Source organism: Leptodactylus fuscus, chromosome 8 (genome assembly GCF_031893055.1).
Source record: "Leptodactylus fuscus isolate aLepFus1 chromosome 8, aLepFus1.hap2, whole genome shotgun sequence".
NCBI classification, from domain to species: domain Eukaryota; kingdom Metazoa; phylum Chordata; class Amphibia; order Anura; family Leptodactylidae; genus Leptodactylus; species Leptodactylus fuscus.
In genome coordinates, this window is record NC_134272.1 from 62,994,251 (window position 1) to 63,008,972 (window position 14,722).

A 14,722-nucleotide genomic window follows, 5' to 3' on the forward strand; every position below is an offset into this window, starting at 1 on the left:
TCACATTAATGTGACTGGACTGTGTATATAAGTAGCGTTCGGGTCTCTGTTCTGTGGTTTCCGTCTTCTGCATGCAGAAGACGGAAACCTGTCACATCGGGTCCAGTCTTCAGCGATGGTGAGCGTTTTATGCTCTCCGCCACGAAACCATTTTTCTTTAAATCGGACACAGAGTACTGCATGTCCGACTCTGTGTCCGGTTTAAAAAAAAAAAACGGTTTTGCGGCGGAGAGCATAAAACGCTCACCGACGCTCACGGCCGGACATCTTTCAAACTCATTCAAATGAATGGGTTTAAAAGAGTCCTGCAGGTTTCCGTCTCCTGCCTCTGTTTTGTGTAGGAAACAGAAACCTGCAAAACGGAGACCGGGCGCAGATGTGAACGAGCCCTAAGTACGATATACCCATTGTATCTGCTTAGTAACACCTCTGATTTGCCCCCTTATCCTGTACTACTGTACACTGCTCTTATTTTGTAAATTTTCCAAAAAACTCTTAAAAAGAAACACTATAAAAAAAAATCTAATTATAAAACAATTGCAATCTTTAACCTGCACAGTGAACGGTGTAAATGAAAAAAAATTAAAACAAGTCTTAAATTGCTTGAATGTTTCTTTACCCCTCCACTCATACCACTGAAATTATCAAGTCATCCTGCCAAAAAAAGCCCCAAGATAAGCTCAATGGACAAAGCAAAAAAAGGTATGGAACTCAGAATATAGAAACACAAAATAGGTAAACCATACAGAAGGAGTTGCATTTTGGTGCAGGATTTCATAGAAAGTATATTGCAATATTTAATAATGTCAAAAATGCTGAAAGAAAATTAAAAGTTCAAAAATGGAGTTACTTTTTAAATGAATTTTCAGAAACAGTAGCACCCTTGCCTGTGAGTTGAATGGTATTACAGCTCATCCACATTGAACTGAATTGGGTTGCAAAATCTAACACAGTTGATTGGACAACAAACGTGGCGCTCTTTTTGTACCATCAGCAGATGCAGTGGCGTAGCTAGCAAAGACTGGCCCCACCAGCAAACTTTTGACTTGGGCCCCCCCCACACACACACCTTATAGTGCCCCCTTTCCTGGCCCACACACAGTATAACTCTCCATTTGCACACACTATAATGTCCCAAAGTTGCCTCCACACAGTATAACGTTCCATAGTAGCCCCCACACACAGTATAATGTCCCACCATGGCCCCTGCACACAGTATAATGTCCCATCATGGTCCCTGCACACATGACATTATGCTCCACTATGGCTCCTGCACATACACTATTATACCTCACTGTGGCCCCTGCACTCACACACTATCATGCCCAATAGTGGCCCCTTCACACAGTACTGGGATTCATCTCTGGTTGGAATAGCAACACCATTTGAACAAGTCCACCAGTTTGTGTTTTCTATTTGTTTATCAAATTAGGGTTTATAGGTATGTCTTCATTAGTGTTCAGGATCATATTGGAATGATCTCCTGGGAATTTTGTCAGATTTCTTTGCTTGACTCTGAAGTCTTGTTAATAAGTACTGCAATTCCTGAGATTAAAAAGAAACGTGTATTTATTTACATTTCAAATATCACACTTTGCCTTTTAAGGGTGCATTCACACTAAGTATACACTGAGCTGATTCTGAACGTAAAACACGTTCAGAATCAGTGTGTACAAAGCAGATCCCATTTATTTCAATGGCAGCCGGCTTACGAGCACTCCCCTTTGAAATGAATGGGCTGCTTTTTTCCCTATTGGTTTTAATGTGATACGCACGTATCACATTGAAACTAGAGATGAGCGAACACTAAAATGTTCGAGGTTGGAAATCCGATTCGAACAGCCGCTCACTGTTCAACTATTCGAACGGGTTTCGAACCCCATTATAGTCTATGGGGAACATATGGAACGGAGTCCTGGAGCTACGACTGAGCCAAATGTAAACACAGAGTCCTTTGGAACTGAACAAAATTCACCAGCAGTGTTTTTGGCCCTTAGGGTGAGTTGAGCCTTGCACCAGCGTGTGTCCCGTAACATCAGGCGGGCCCTAAGTTCCGCGCTTTGCACAAAGTTCCACTTGACCACCGACGCGTGGACAAGTGCATGCGGCCAGGGATGCTACATTGCAATCACGGCACACTGGCTGAATGTAGTTGAGGCTGGGACCGGGTCGCAAACTGTGGCGGCCTGCCTTGTCTCCCCGCCCAATATTCCTGGCAGGAGTGCTGAAACACCACCCTCCTCCTCCTCCGCCGTTAAATTGACCCCAGCTACGAGCTGGAAACACTGCAACACTGGCGTGAGGAGACGTCAGCAGGCTGTGCTGAAGCTCATCAGCTTGGGGGACAGACAGCACACTGCCTCTCAGGTCAGGGATGCCATCCTGGCTGAGATGGCAATGTGTTTTTCCCTGCTACACCTGGGGCCAGGCATTTTTACGTCTGTGATAATGGCTGGAACCTGGTAGCAGATCTGGAGCTTGCCAGACTCAAACACGGTCCACACATGGCCCACGTTTTCAACTTGTTGGTGCAATGGTTCTTTGAAACCTACACCATTGTGCCTGATATACTGGTCAAAGTGTGGCCATTTTCGTAAGTGAGAAGTAGCCTCTGCTAGGCAGAAAACATTCAGAGCACACTCCTCTCATCTTCGCACCGTTGGCTGGTGAAGGAAGACGAGGGGGATGGATTGGCATCTGATGTCCCTGTCCCACACGAGGCTTGAGGGTGCACTTCAGTGCATCCCATTGCTTCACCACAGATGGTGTGAAGGGGAGTGGAAAATGGAGGAAATGGAGAGTGACCCTTACAGTTGGGGGCAGCAAAGTCATGCCAAGTAACACACTGACACACATGGCTGACTTGATGTCTGGTTGCTTTTCAAGAGACAAACGCATACTTCACATCATGGAGAGCAAATAATACTGGATTTTTGCAAGCCTCGACCCCTGGTATAGGTCAAATGTCTGTTCCTTTGTTATATTAGGGGAGAGGAAAAAAAAAATGCAAAAATAATTGGCACAAGCAACTGGTGCAGAATATGATGGGAATGTTTCCGTTAACCCTCTTGGGCATCAGAGAGGATATTTCCTCCATGAGGCTCACAACTTCCATCCGCTGCACAACCACTAGGGGAACACTGAACACTGTACTGTACTTTCCCCCCCTCCTCCCTGCCCAAACTACTGCCAGTTAGGGGCCTAGTGTCATCATGAGGCGCATGTTACGTGAGTACCTGGCCAACCACAGACCTCTCCTCTCCCTCTACGAATTACACTAATTGGGTGTATAATTTGGACCTGTATCCCTTGGGTTGAGCGTACATAGCCTGACAATTGGTGTGTATCCCACTTAGGTTTTGTGGGGACACACCGTGGAATGCTGGGTTTAGCGTACATAGTCTGACAATTAATGTGTATCCCATTTATTGTTGGTGGGGTTACACACTGTCACAACCTGGCTAAAGCTTCTATAGCCTGAGAACAATTATTTGTGTATCCCACTTAGTGTTGGTGGGGTTACACACTGTCACAACCTGGCTAAAGCTTCTATAGCCTGAGAATTAAAATGTATGTATGTATCCCCAAATTACCGTATAGTCCGGTGCACCTTATATATGGATGGAAGCGGCAGCACGCGAGGAGTTAACCAGCCTCCCCTGGCAAAGTCTGCATGCCGCTTCCATACATTGCAATGGGAGCATGCTATTCGAATAGTATTCGCTCATCTCTAACTTCAATTGTAACTTCTTACAATTGAAGTTAGAGATAAGCGAATACTATTCGAATAGCATGCTCCCATTGCAATGTATGGAAGCGGCACGCAGACTTTGCCGGCGGCAGCCACTTAACTCCTCGCGTGCCGAGTGCTTCCATTCATTTCAATGGAAGCGTGCCATTGAAATGAATAGAAGCGGCTGGCACGCGGGGGGTTAAGCGGCCGCTGGCAAAGTCTGCATGCCGCCGCTTTCAATCACATATAAGGCACACCGGACAGCGCTGCACCTTATAGTCCGGTGCGCCTTATATATGAACCTAGACAGGACTATAAGGCGCTCATGGGTAATGCGCCTTATAGTCCAGTGCGCCTTATAGTCCGCAAAATACGGTATTTGGGGAATTAACACTGACAAAAAGTGTAATATTAGCGTCACAGGTAAGTCAATAATCAGGGTTACGAACAAAGTCCGAATATACACAGATAACACTTATAATGTAAAACAATATAAATATAGGCCAAACCCAAACCATACAGTATGTAAAGACCATACAAAGTACCCACTAGTGCCAATAATGTAAACAGATTTTAAGCCCAAAAGGAATTTTAGTACAAATAAGCCAAGTCATTCTTCATGTTTATGTAAGGAAACAAGTTTTTAATTTAAGTATCAATAACACTTCTCATTTCAATCATTTCAATACCTCTTTCCTCCAGTCTCCTCCATGACGGCAACTAGGAACGTGTTTGATCACAAAAAAATCTAAAAGAAGACACATTTCCCTTATGACAGCTAAAATGTCTAGACTGGCAGCCGACATATTATCCCTACTGCAATCAGATAGATGTTCCGGAATTCATATTTTTACTGCACACATGGTGCAGGCTACAAGTTTTAATTGATATAAAATGCAAAGAAATACATAAAATACATGATGACTAGAGATGAGTGAACACTGTTCGGATCAGCCGATCCGAACAGCACGCTCCCATAAAAATGAATGGAAGCACCTGTGACGCCGGCCGGCGGCAAAGTCAGCGTCACAGGTGCTTCCATTCATTTCTGTGGGAGCGTGCTGTTCGGATCGGCTGATCCGAACAGTATTCGCTCATCTCTAATGATTAGAGATGAGCGAACACTAAAATGTCTGAGGTTCGAAATCCGATTCGAACAGCCGCACACTGTTCGACTGTTCGAACGGATTTCGAACCCCATTATAGTCTATGGGGGGAAATGCTCGTTTCAGGGGTACGCAACATTCGATAAAATCATACTTACCAAGTCCACGAGTGACGGTCGGGCAGGATTCTGCTTGAAGTCTTCTCCCGGCGCAGGGTCCCCGCTTCCTCTTCCGGGTGGAATTCACTCTGCCTAGGCATACGGCCTAGGCAGAGCCGACTGCGCATGCACGTGTATTCGCGTGCATGCCCGCGCATTCGCAGTCGGCTCTGCCTAGACCGGATGCCTAGGCAGAGTGAATTCCACCCGGAAGAAGACGCGGGGACGCAGTGCGGAGAAGACTTCGGAAAGATAAGAGAAGAACCAGCGTTGATTGGCAGAATGTATAGCATTCTGCCAATCAACGCTGGTTCTGCATCGAACCCTAAACTTCGAACAGCTAGTAGAGTTCGATCGAGTACGAGTATCTCGAATAAAGTAGTATTCGATCGAACACCTACTTGATCGAACACTACTCGCTCATCTCTACTAATGATGACTACTGCAGTTCATGAACTCATTAATTTTCAACAAACATGAGTCATTCAGTGTGCTAAAATGTGTAGTTTTACCGAATCTTCGCACAAATCACACCTTAATGACCAAAATTGTAAAAACCTTTTAACTGTAGTCAAGTAGTGGACACTGGAGTGTCATGCCTGAACAAACTAGGGGACAAAATGTTACTCCAAAAATGTTTTTTCCACATATGCCACCTTCACTTAGGATGTCATTCAAAATTGGGTCAGTGTTCAGAGTTGGCAAGTTCCTTCCGATAATTTCTGTAATACATTCACTGAATTCAAAATGTGTATACTTCTAGATTGACTATTAGATTCACTGAAGGGATTACTAAAAGATAAATAAATATATATATATATATATATATATATATATACTAGCTTTTACCCGCGACTTCGTCTGCGGTGATTTGAGAATTGGGCGGACACAGACGTGTGAAACTGTAAAGGTGCTTTAAAACGTTTGGAGGGCTAGCAAATGTGATGTGATGTGTTATATTGTGTATGTCGTGATACAGACAATGTGATGTGTTGTATTGTGTATGTCGTGGTACAGACAATGTGATATGTTGTATTGTGTATGTCGTGGTACAGACAATATGATGTGTTGTATTGTGTATGTAGTGATACAGACAATGTGATGTGTTGTATTGTGTATGTAGTGATACAGACAATGTGATGTGTTGTATTGTGTATGTAGTGATACAGACAATGTGATGTGTTGTATTGTGTATGTAGTGATACAGACAATGTGATGTGTTGTATTGTGTATGTTGTGATACAGACAATGTGATGTCTTATATTGTGTATGTAGTGATACAGACAATGTGATGTGTTATATTGTGTATGTAGTGATACAGACAATGTGATGTTATATTGTGTATGTCGTGATACAGACAATGTGATGTGTTGTATTGTGTATGTCGTGATACAGACAATGTGATGTGTTGTATTGTGTATGTCGTGATACAGACAATGTGATGTGTTGTATTGTGTATGTCGTGATACAGACAATGTGATGTGTTGTATTGTGTATGTCGTGATACAGACAATGTGATGTGTTGTATTGTGTATGTCGTGATACAGACAATGTGATGTGTTGTATTCTGAATGTAGTGATACAGACAATGCGATGTGTTGTATTGTGTATGTAGTGATACAGACAATGTGATGTGTTGTATTGTGTATGTCGTGATACAGACAATGTGATGTGTTGTATTCTGAATGTAGTGATACAGACAATGTGATGTGTTGTATTGTGTATGTAGTGATACAGACAATGTGATGTGCTGTATTGTGTATGTAGTGATACAGACAATGTGATGTGTTATATAGTGGAAAGATATATGGAAATGTGAGTGAGTAGAGTGAGGGCTACTCCTGAGGTGACAGTAAGAAGTGTGCAGGCAGGTTGAGGCAGGAAATGCCAGGCAGTGTGTGTGAGTGTGTATGTAGTGATACAGACAATGTGATGTGTTGTGTATGTAGTGATACAGACAATGTGATGTGTTATGTGAGTGAGTAGAGTGAGGGCTACTCCTGAGGTGACAGTAAGAAGTGTGCAGGCAGGTTGAGGCAGGAAATGCCAGGCAGTGTGTGGGAGTCTATAGCTGGGGCTAGGAGTCCTGCTTTTGTGAGTCTCCTGCTAGGAAGCCATGTTGTTTAGTGGCACCAAAAGTAGCCTGTGACTCAATCCCAAGGGAAAACTATGTTTGTGGAAAATTGCACGCAAATCCGTCCAAGCGTTTTAGCGTGATTGAGGAACAAACATCCAAACTCACAAACATCCAGACATCCAAACACACAAACTTTCACACTTATAATATTAGTAGGATATAAAACATAACCTTTATTAGTTATTTAATTAAAAAATATCAATCGTGTTTCTAAATACTAAGAAACACCAGTGGATCTTTGTCTTAGGTCACAACGTACACTTAGGGTAATTCCATGTGTACTACATAATTGTGAAACCAATTGTGATACCAAACATTGTTTCAAGTCAGATATAGAAAAGACCAGGTGTGAGGGTGCACTACAATCACTTGCCAAGAATGTTCTCTGGCTAATACTCTGCCTCCCTCATCCACACAAATAGCATGTCTAATAAACAAGTGCGACATCAGTGTGACATCAGTGCGGTCTTGTGCGGTCACGTTCATCTGTGATAGGGGTATTGCCCCATGGTATATTTAAGTTCATCGGCCCCTGATGATTCAAAGTTTTGAAGAAACGCAGCGTTGGGCACTTATATTAGTCAGACTATTTAGTTTCATGTCTTCCATTAGACAAGTGGCATACAGGTTTTCATCACTCACTGAGTACCTTCAGGCTTGCCAGATCCCGTTGGCGTGGCGTTAGGCCAGTAACCTCGGGAGAGACGAGCACTGGAGGACTCTTTACGCTTATAGTGAGGAGACATTTGTCTTTACCTGGCCATTTGTTTATTAGACATGCTATTTATGTGGATGAGGGAGGCAGAGTATTAGCCAGAGAACATCCTTGGCAAGTGATTGTAGTGCACCCTCACACCTGGTCTTTTCTATATCTGACTTGAAACAATGTTTGGTATCACAATTGGTTTCACAATTATGTAGTACACATGGAATTACCCTAAGTGTATGTTGTGACCTAAGACAAAGATCCACTGGTGTTTCTTAGTATTTAGAAACACGATTGATATTTTTTAATTTAATAACTAATAAAGGTTATGTATATATATATATGTATATATTTATCTTCTAGTAATCTCTTCAGTGAATCTAATTTCTGTAATATTTTTAGATTGAAGAGTAAAGGCAGTAGAAAGAGTTGGACAATCGTTCAACTCCTCTGGGATAGACTAGATCACACCCAATTGTAACAGATCTTTTGTCCACTCTGAACAAATATCCTCTTCTCCGGACAAGATTGTCAAAATTGTGGGTAAATAACTTTGTTTCAAGTATGTGATGCTTGTTCCAACTCACATGTGGCAAGTAACAGGTGTGGGCAATATAAAAATCACACCTTAAACCAGATAAAGAGGAGAGAAATTGAATCAATTTTTGCATTGTGTGTCTCTGTGTGCCATACTAAGCATGGAGAACAAAAAGAGTAAAAGAAAACTGTCTGAGGACTTGACAACCAAAATTGTGCAAAAATATCAACAATTTCAAGGTCACAAGTCCATCTCCAGAGATCTTGATGTTCCTTTCTCCACAGTGCACAACATAATCAAGAAGTTTACAACCCATGGCACTGTATCTAATCTCTCATGACATGGGTGAATGAGAAAAATTGATAAAAACTTGCAACCCAGGATATTCCGGAAAATTGATAAGCAAGACCAATCAAGTTCCAAAGAAATTCAAGTTGTTCTGCAGGCTCAGGGTACATCAGTGTCAATGTGAACGATCTGTCAACGTTTGAATGAAAATAAATGGTATGACACCAAGATAGAGCTTTTTTGGTAAAGCGCATCATTCTACAGTTTACCAAAAAATGAATGGGGCCTACCAATTAAAAAACATAGTACAACAGTCCCATATGGTGGTTGTTCAATGATGTTTTGGGGTCGATATCTGTCCCTCCCCTGATCTTGCTCTATGCTTTTTGGATGCTGGTATTTTCCCCTCGGGGACACAGGTTGTTCTGGGGCAGATTGTGCTAGCAGCTCAGGCTATGATCACTCGTCAGTGGAAGTCTGCTCTTTGTTTAACCGTAGCTGAGTTACTCCATCATGTTGAATTAGCGTGCACTCTAGAACGTATGCTGGCCAATAAAAATCATACTTACGCCAAATTTCGCATCCACTGGTCCCTCTGGCTATATGGAAACTAGAAAACTGCCTCCCCCCTTACAGTCTCAGGTTAATCCCGTTGTGACCCCTTGAACTGCAAGCCGCAATCTGCTAACTGTTTCATGAACTTAGGTGACTTCACTTTCTATATTTGCTGTACTATGTATCTTCAGAATTACACTCAGGGATACTGTTTTTGCTCATGTTTGGTTTCCCTGTGTTTTCTTTCTTTCTGTTTTTATCTTGTTATCCTTACCCTTTTTTCTTTCTTGTCTCCTTCCTTTTCTTTTTCCGTTCCCCTCTTTCTTCTCCTCCCTAACTTTTGTCCCCATTTGTTCTTTCTGTATTACTGCAGTATTTGATGTTTAAGTATCATATGTATATTTGACTCTCTGGTTCTTGTATACTTGACTATATTTGTGGTGCCTCCGCGCCTGATCAGTGATCTGGAGCGTTGATTTTGTATGCAGAATTTTGTTATTCGATACTTTGCACGTTCTCTTCCGTTTGTTACTGTTTCTTATATTGTAAAATTTCCTTATGTTTTTTCTTCAATAAAAATCTAGTTTTGGGGTTGTTTTGCTGCCTTTGGCCCTGGGTGCCTTGACTGCATGCAAGGCTTTATGAAATCTGAAGGTTACCAAAGGATTTGGGGTCTCAATGTAGTGCCCAGTATCAGATAGCTGGGTCTTGTTTCCTAGGTCATGGGATTTCCATCAGGACAATTGATTCAAACATCCAGATATGGATTGAAACAAAATGCTGGAGAGTTTGGAAGTGGCCAGAAATGCGTCCAGATCTAAATCCCATTGAACACCTGTGGAGAGATCTTAAAATTGCTGTTGGGAAAAGAAACCCTTCAAATAGGAGAGATTCAGAGCAGTTTGCAAAAGAAGAGTGATCTAAACTACCAGATGATAAGTGTAAGAAGCTTGTTGATGGTTTATACTAAGCAATTAATTTCAGGTTTTTTTTCCAAAGGGTGTGCAACCAAATTGAGGATTCTAGTAATTTTGTCCGGCCCAATTCATGGCTTTGACTCAAAAAACAGCAAAGCAAAATCTGCAATGTGAGGCTTTAGCCCCACACAGTGGGAGGAATTTATAAACATATCTACACCAGTCTTCTGGCACAGATGAATGATAATGCGGCGCATTTTTGGTGCAAGGCCTTTTCTTCCTATAGGCTTCTCTATAGGAGAAACGAATGATAAACTGTATGAAGGAAACCTTAAAAAGTAACTGTGGTCCTTTATCCCCACTCATATCCGCACTGTGTATTGACTTTAAGATTAGCTTATTTGCGAAAGTTTTTCTGACCATCACCAATCCTCACACATCTCTACCTAACCTTCTCCAAGTGCTAACAGAATATGGTGATCTTTCCAGATATAAAGTTAATCCCACTAAGAAGGAGGCATTGCCCCTTAATATTCCCGGCCGCAAGCTGAAACTCCTTCAGTCTGACTTTGATTTCAATGGAAGGAGTGTTCCCACCGTTATCTAGGAATTCAGTTGTCTCCCTCTTACTCCTCCCTCTATTCATTCAACTACCATTGCCTGTTTAGTGAACTCCGTTCTCTCTTGGACAACTGGCGCTTTCTCCATATATCCCTCATAGGTCGCATCACAGCTGTTAAAATGACCCTCCTCCTGAGGCTACTCTAATTCTTCTAAATACTTCCAGTTGCGGTGCCCCGATCAGAATTGCGCTCCCTTCAAAAATTAAATTTCCAGTTTATCTGGAATGGGAAGTGCCACCGTATTCCCCGATCAGTGATGTTGTCCGGCAAGAACAAGGTGAGCTGACAGTCCCACATATTCTGCATTATTATTGGGCGACCCATCTACATTGTGTTCCTTTTTGGGCTGTGCCACAAGCCTACACTAATGCGTTTCTGTGGTCCTGTCCCCCCCCCCCCCCCCGCCCCTTTCCTCAGGCCCATTCGCTTCACCTGTGCCACATTGATGACTTGCTTCAAACTTCTCCCTCTAGATTCTCTGCAATCCTCTGATATCTTTCCTGTATAATCTGTTCCTCCAGAAGGAACTTACAGGGTTTATGGCATGGCCTAGATTGGGCGGTACTATTCCATTATCAGGCCAGCAGAGCAGTTCAGCACCAGCATCGGGACAGCAGCAGTTCAGTTCGGCATGGGGAATTACAATTACATCCGAGGACTGCTGGCCCGATGCTTGTGCCCAGTAGCCAGTACTTTGATGCTCCCCATCCTCCTCCTCTCAGTGCTGCCCCCCAGCTCTCCTTACATCTGCCCCTGATGTACTGGCTACTGGGCTCAAGCATCGGGCCAGCAGTCCTCGGATGTATTTGTAATTTCCGATGCTGAACTCAACTGCTGCTGTCCCAATGCTGGTGCTGAACTGCTCTGCTGGCCCGAAAACGAAATAGTACCGATTGGGCCTCTTCCATATTGCTGATCTAGTTAAACTTTGGAGCTCAGGCTTTTTTGACTATTTTACTTCTGCTTTACACCCACACACCTCTAAATGGTTCCACTACCAGGACCTTTCATGGTTTGGGGCGCAGGCAATTCTATATAGTGCTGATTTATTTATTGTTTTATGTTGTACTCATTTTTAAAGTAATTTTGTTGCACTTGATAAAGGGCTTAAGGAGCCCAAAATGCGTCATGCCTAATAAATTTCTCTTTCGGGTGAGCGCTGCCTCTTGTCTTCCATTCTGAAGAAGTCTGGTCCTGATTTGTTGTTGTCTCCAAACCATGAAAGGTCCTCTTTAAACAAGTTCAAAGAGGGCTTGGATGCCTTTCTTGTAGAGAAAAATATAACAGGTTATGGAGTCTAGATTTTAAGGACACGTTGATCCAGAGTTTCTATACTGACTGCCAGATTGGAGTCAGGAAGGAATTTTTTCCCCTGAAATAGGGCAATTGGCGTGAGCCTCATGGGTTTTTTTGCCTTCCCTTGGATCAACACTGTAGGGATTGTAGGGTTATAGGTTGGACTTGATGGACTAATGTTTTTATCCAACCTCATCTACTATGTAACTATGAAAGACGTTCGCAGCATGGAGTGCAGGCTTTCGATGCTGTGTGATCATCTTGGGATGCATATTGTATTTTACAAGGTCTTTGACTCTCTCTCCTTCTCCTTTGTCGTCTTCCCCTACCATTCTTTCGGTGTTGTTATTCGATAATTTCTCATATGTACTTCTTATGGATAGGTGTGCCAGACACATGTTGTGGTGTTACACTTTTGATTATTTTAGTTTTGTTTCTCATTTTTATTTTCATCATTGTATATTCTGTTAAAAATTTTATAAAAATTACAGTTTTAAAAAAAAAATGTAATTGTGATTAACAAGTAAATCTGTAATTGAAAGCTCATAATGTACACAACATGTTTTAAATGTGTTACACTACACTTACAGTACACATGTCTTGTCTCTTGTTATGGTTGATAAAGTTTTGTCAAAGACTAGTGAAGAACATGTTAGCACTTATTGAAACGCCAGATATATTTCAGTATTGTGACTTACCCATGTGCCGGATTTACTACACTGGAGAAATCCTGCAGAGCCACGTCACCAACAACGCACAGCACGACACACACTAAAAAAGTTTTGTTTGAGTAAGGTGGTTCATTGACATAAACCATCATGTACAGAATATTTGCTGATATATTAGGGCTTTCAAAATGCACCAGATATTTAAAACTAATGGATTTACAAAGATATTACATGATATGAGAATATTTATTATTAAAATGTTTTAATAAAATGTATGTACTTATAGCGGAACATAATCACGTCGCTACATTTGCACTTGTATTTTACTGTGCGACGGGTAATTGCTTATTTATATGTATTGCATTTAGGATGGTAAAGGACTAATGCCCGGTTCATATATGCTGATGTGTTCCGTCCGTAAAGGTCCGCATGAGGAACCCTATGGACGGAACACAAGCGCAACTGCAAGCGCTGTGCAGTTCAAGCGCAAGGGCCCCATAGACTATAATGGGGTCCGTATGCTTGCCGCGCATTACCCGCACAAAAAATGGCGCGGGTGCATGCGCAGTAGCATGCTACTGCGCAGGCACCTGTGCCATTTTTTATCAACGGCAGCGCCGGAGGAAGACGGGACCCGAAGACATCGCTGGAAGAGGAGGCGTGGCTGAAGATGACATCTGACCCTGAATGCCCACCCATCGTGCACACTAGATAAGTTTAACATATTCTTTTTTAGGGTTTTATTTTAAAACAGGAGGGATAGTTTAATATAACTTTAGCGGAGCCTGAATAGCCTTTTTAAAGGCTTTTCACACATATGTGGGGCTCTATCAGAATAATTTTGCTGATAGAGCCCCTTTAAAATTAATCCAAAATCATTTTCATAGCCCCAGCCAGTACTGAGATTTTACCATCAGTAGTAAGAACGTTTAATAAGCATCCTTGACTACAGAAGTGCCACCCTGGGAGGACGTATAACGTACTTGTTTGGCAGATAAAAGATTAAATCAGTCATGTAAATGCGGCCTTAGAACCTAATGGGGCCCATTTATTATCTCTGGTACAGTGTTGGCCAAAAGTATTGGCACCCCTGCAATTCTGTCAGATAATACTCAGTTTCTTCCAGAAAATGATTGCAAGCCCAAACTCTTTGGTATTAATATCTTCATTTATTTTGCTTGCAATGAAAAAACACAAAAGAGAATGAAAAAAAAAAGTCAAATCATTGATCATTTTACACAAAACTCCAAAAATGGGCCGGACAAAAGTATTGGCACCCTCAGCCTAATACTTGGTATCACAACCCTTAGACAAAATAACTGGGAACAACTGTTTCCGGTAACCATCAATGAGTTTCTTACAAGGCTCTGCTGGAATTTTAGATCATTCCTCTTTGGCAAACTGCTCCAGGTCCCTGAGATGTGAAGGGGGCCTTCTCCAAACTGCCATCAAGAGATCTCTCCACAGGTGTTCTATGGGATTCAGGTCTGGACTCATTGCTGGCCACTTTAGAAGTCTCCAGTGCTTTCTCTCAAACCATTTTCTAGTGCTTTTTGAAGTGTGTTTTGGGTCATTGTCCTGCTGGAAGACCCATAACCTCTGAGGGAGACCCAGCTTTCTCACACTGGGCCCTACATTATGCTGCAAAATTTGTTGGTAGTCTTCAGACTTCATAATGCCATGCACACGATTAAGCAGTCCAGTGCCAGAGACAGCAAAGCAACCCCAAAACATCAGGGAACCTCCACCATGTTTGACTGTAGGGACCGTCTTCTTTCTTTTTTCCCTATAAACTCTATGTCGATGCATTTTCCTAAAAAGCTATACTTTTGTCTCATCTGACCAGAGAACATTCTTCCAACATGTTTTTGGCTTTCTCAGGTAAGTTTTGGCAAACTCCAGCCTGGCTTTTTCATGTCTCTGGGTAAGAAGTGGGGTCTTCCTGGGTATCCTACCATACAGTCCCTTTTCATTCAGACCCCGACGTATAGTACGGG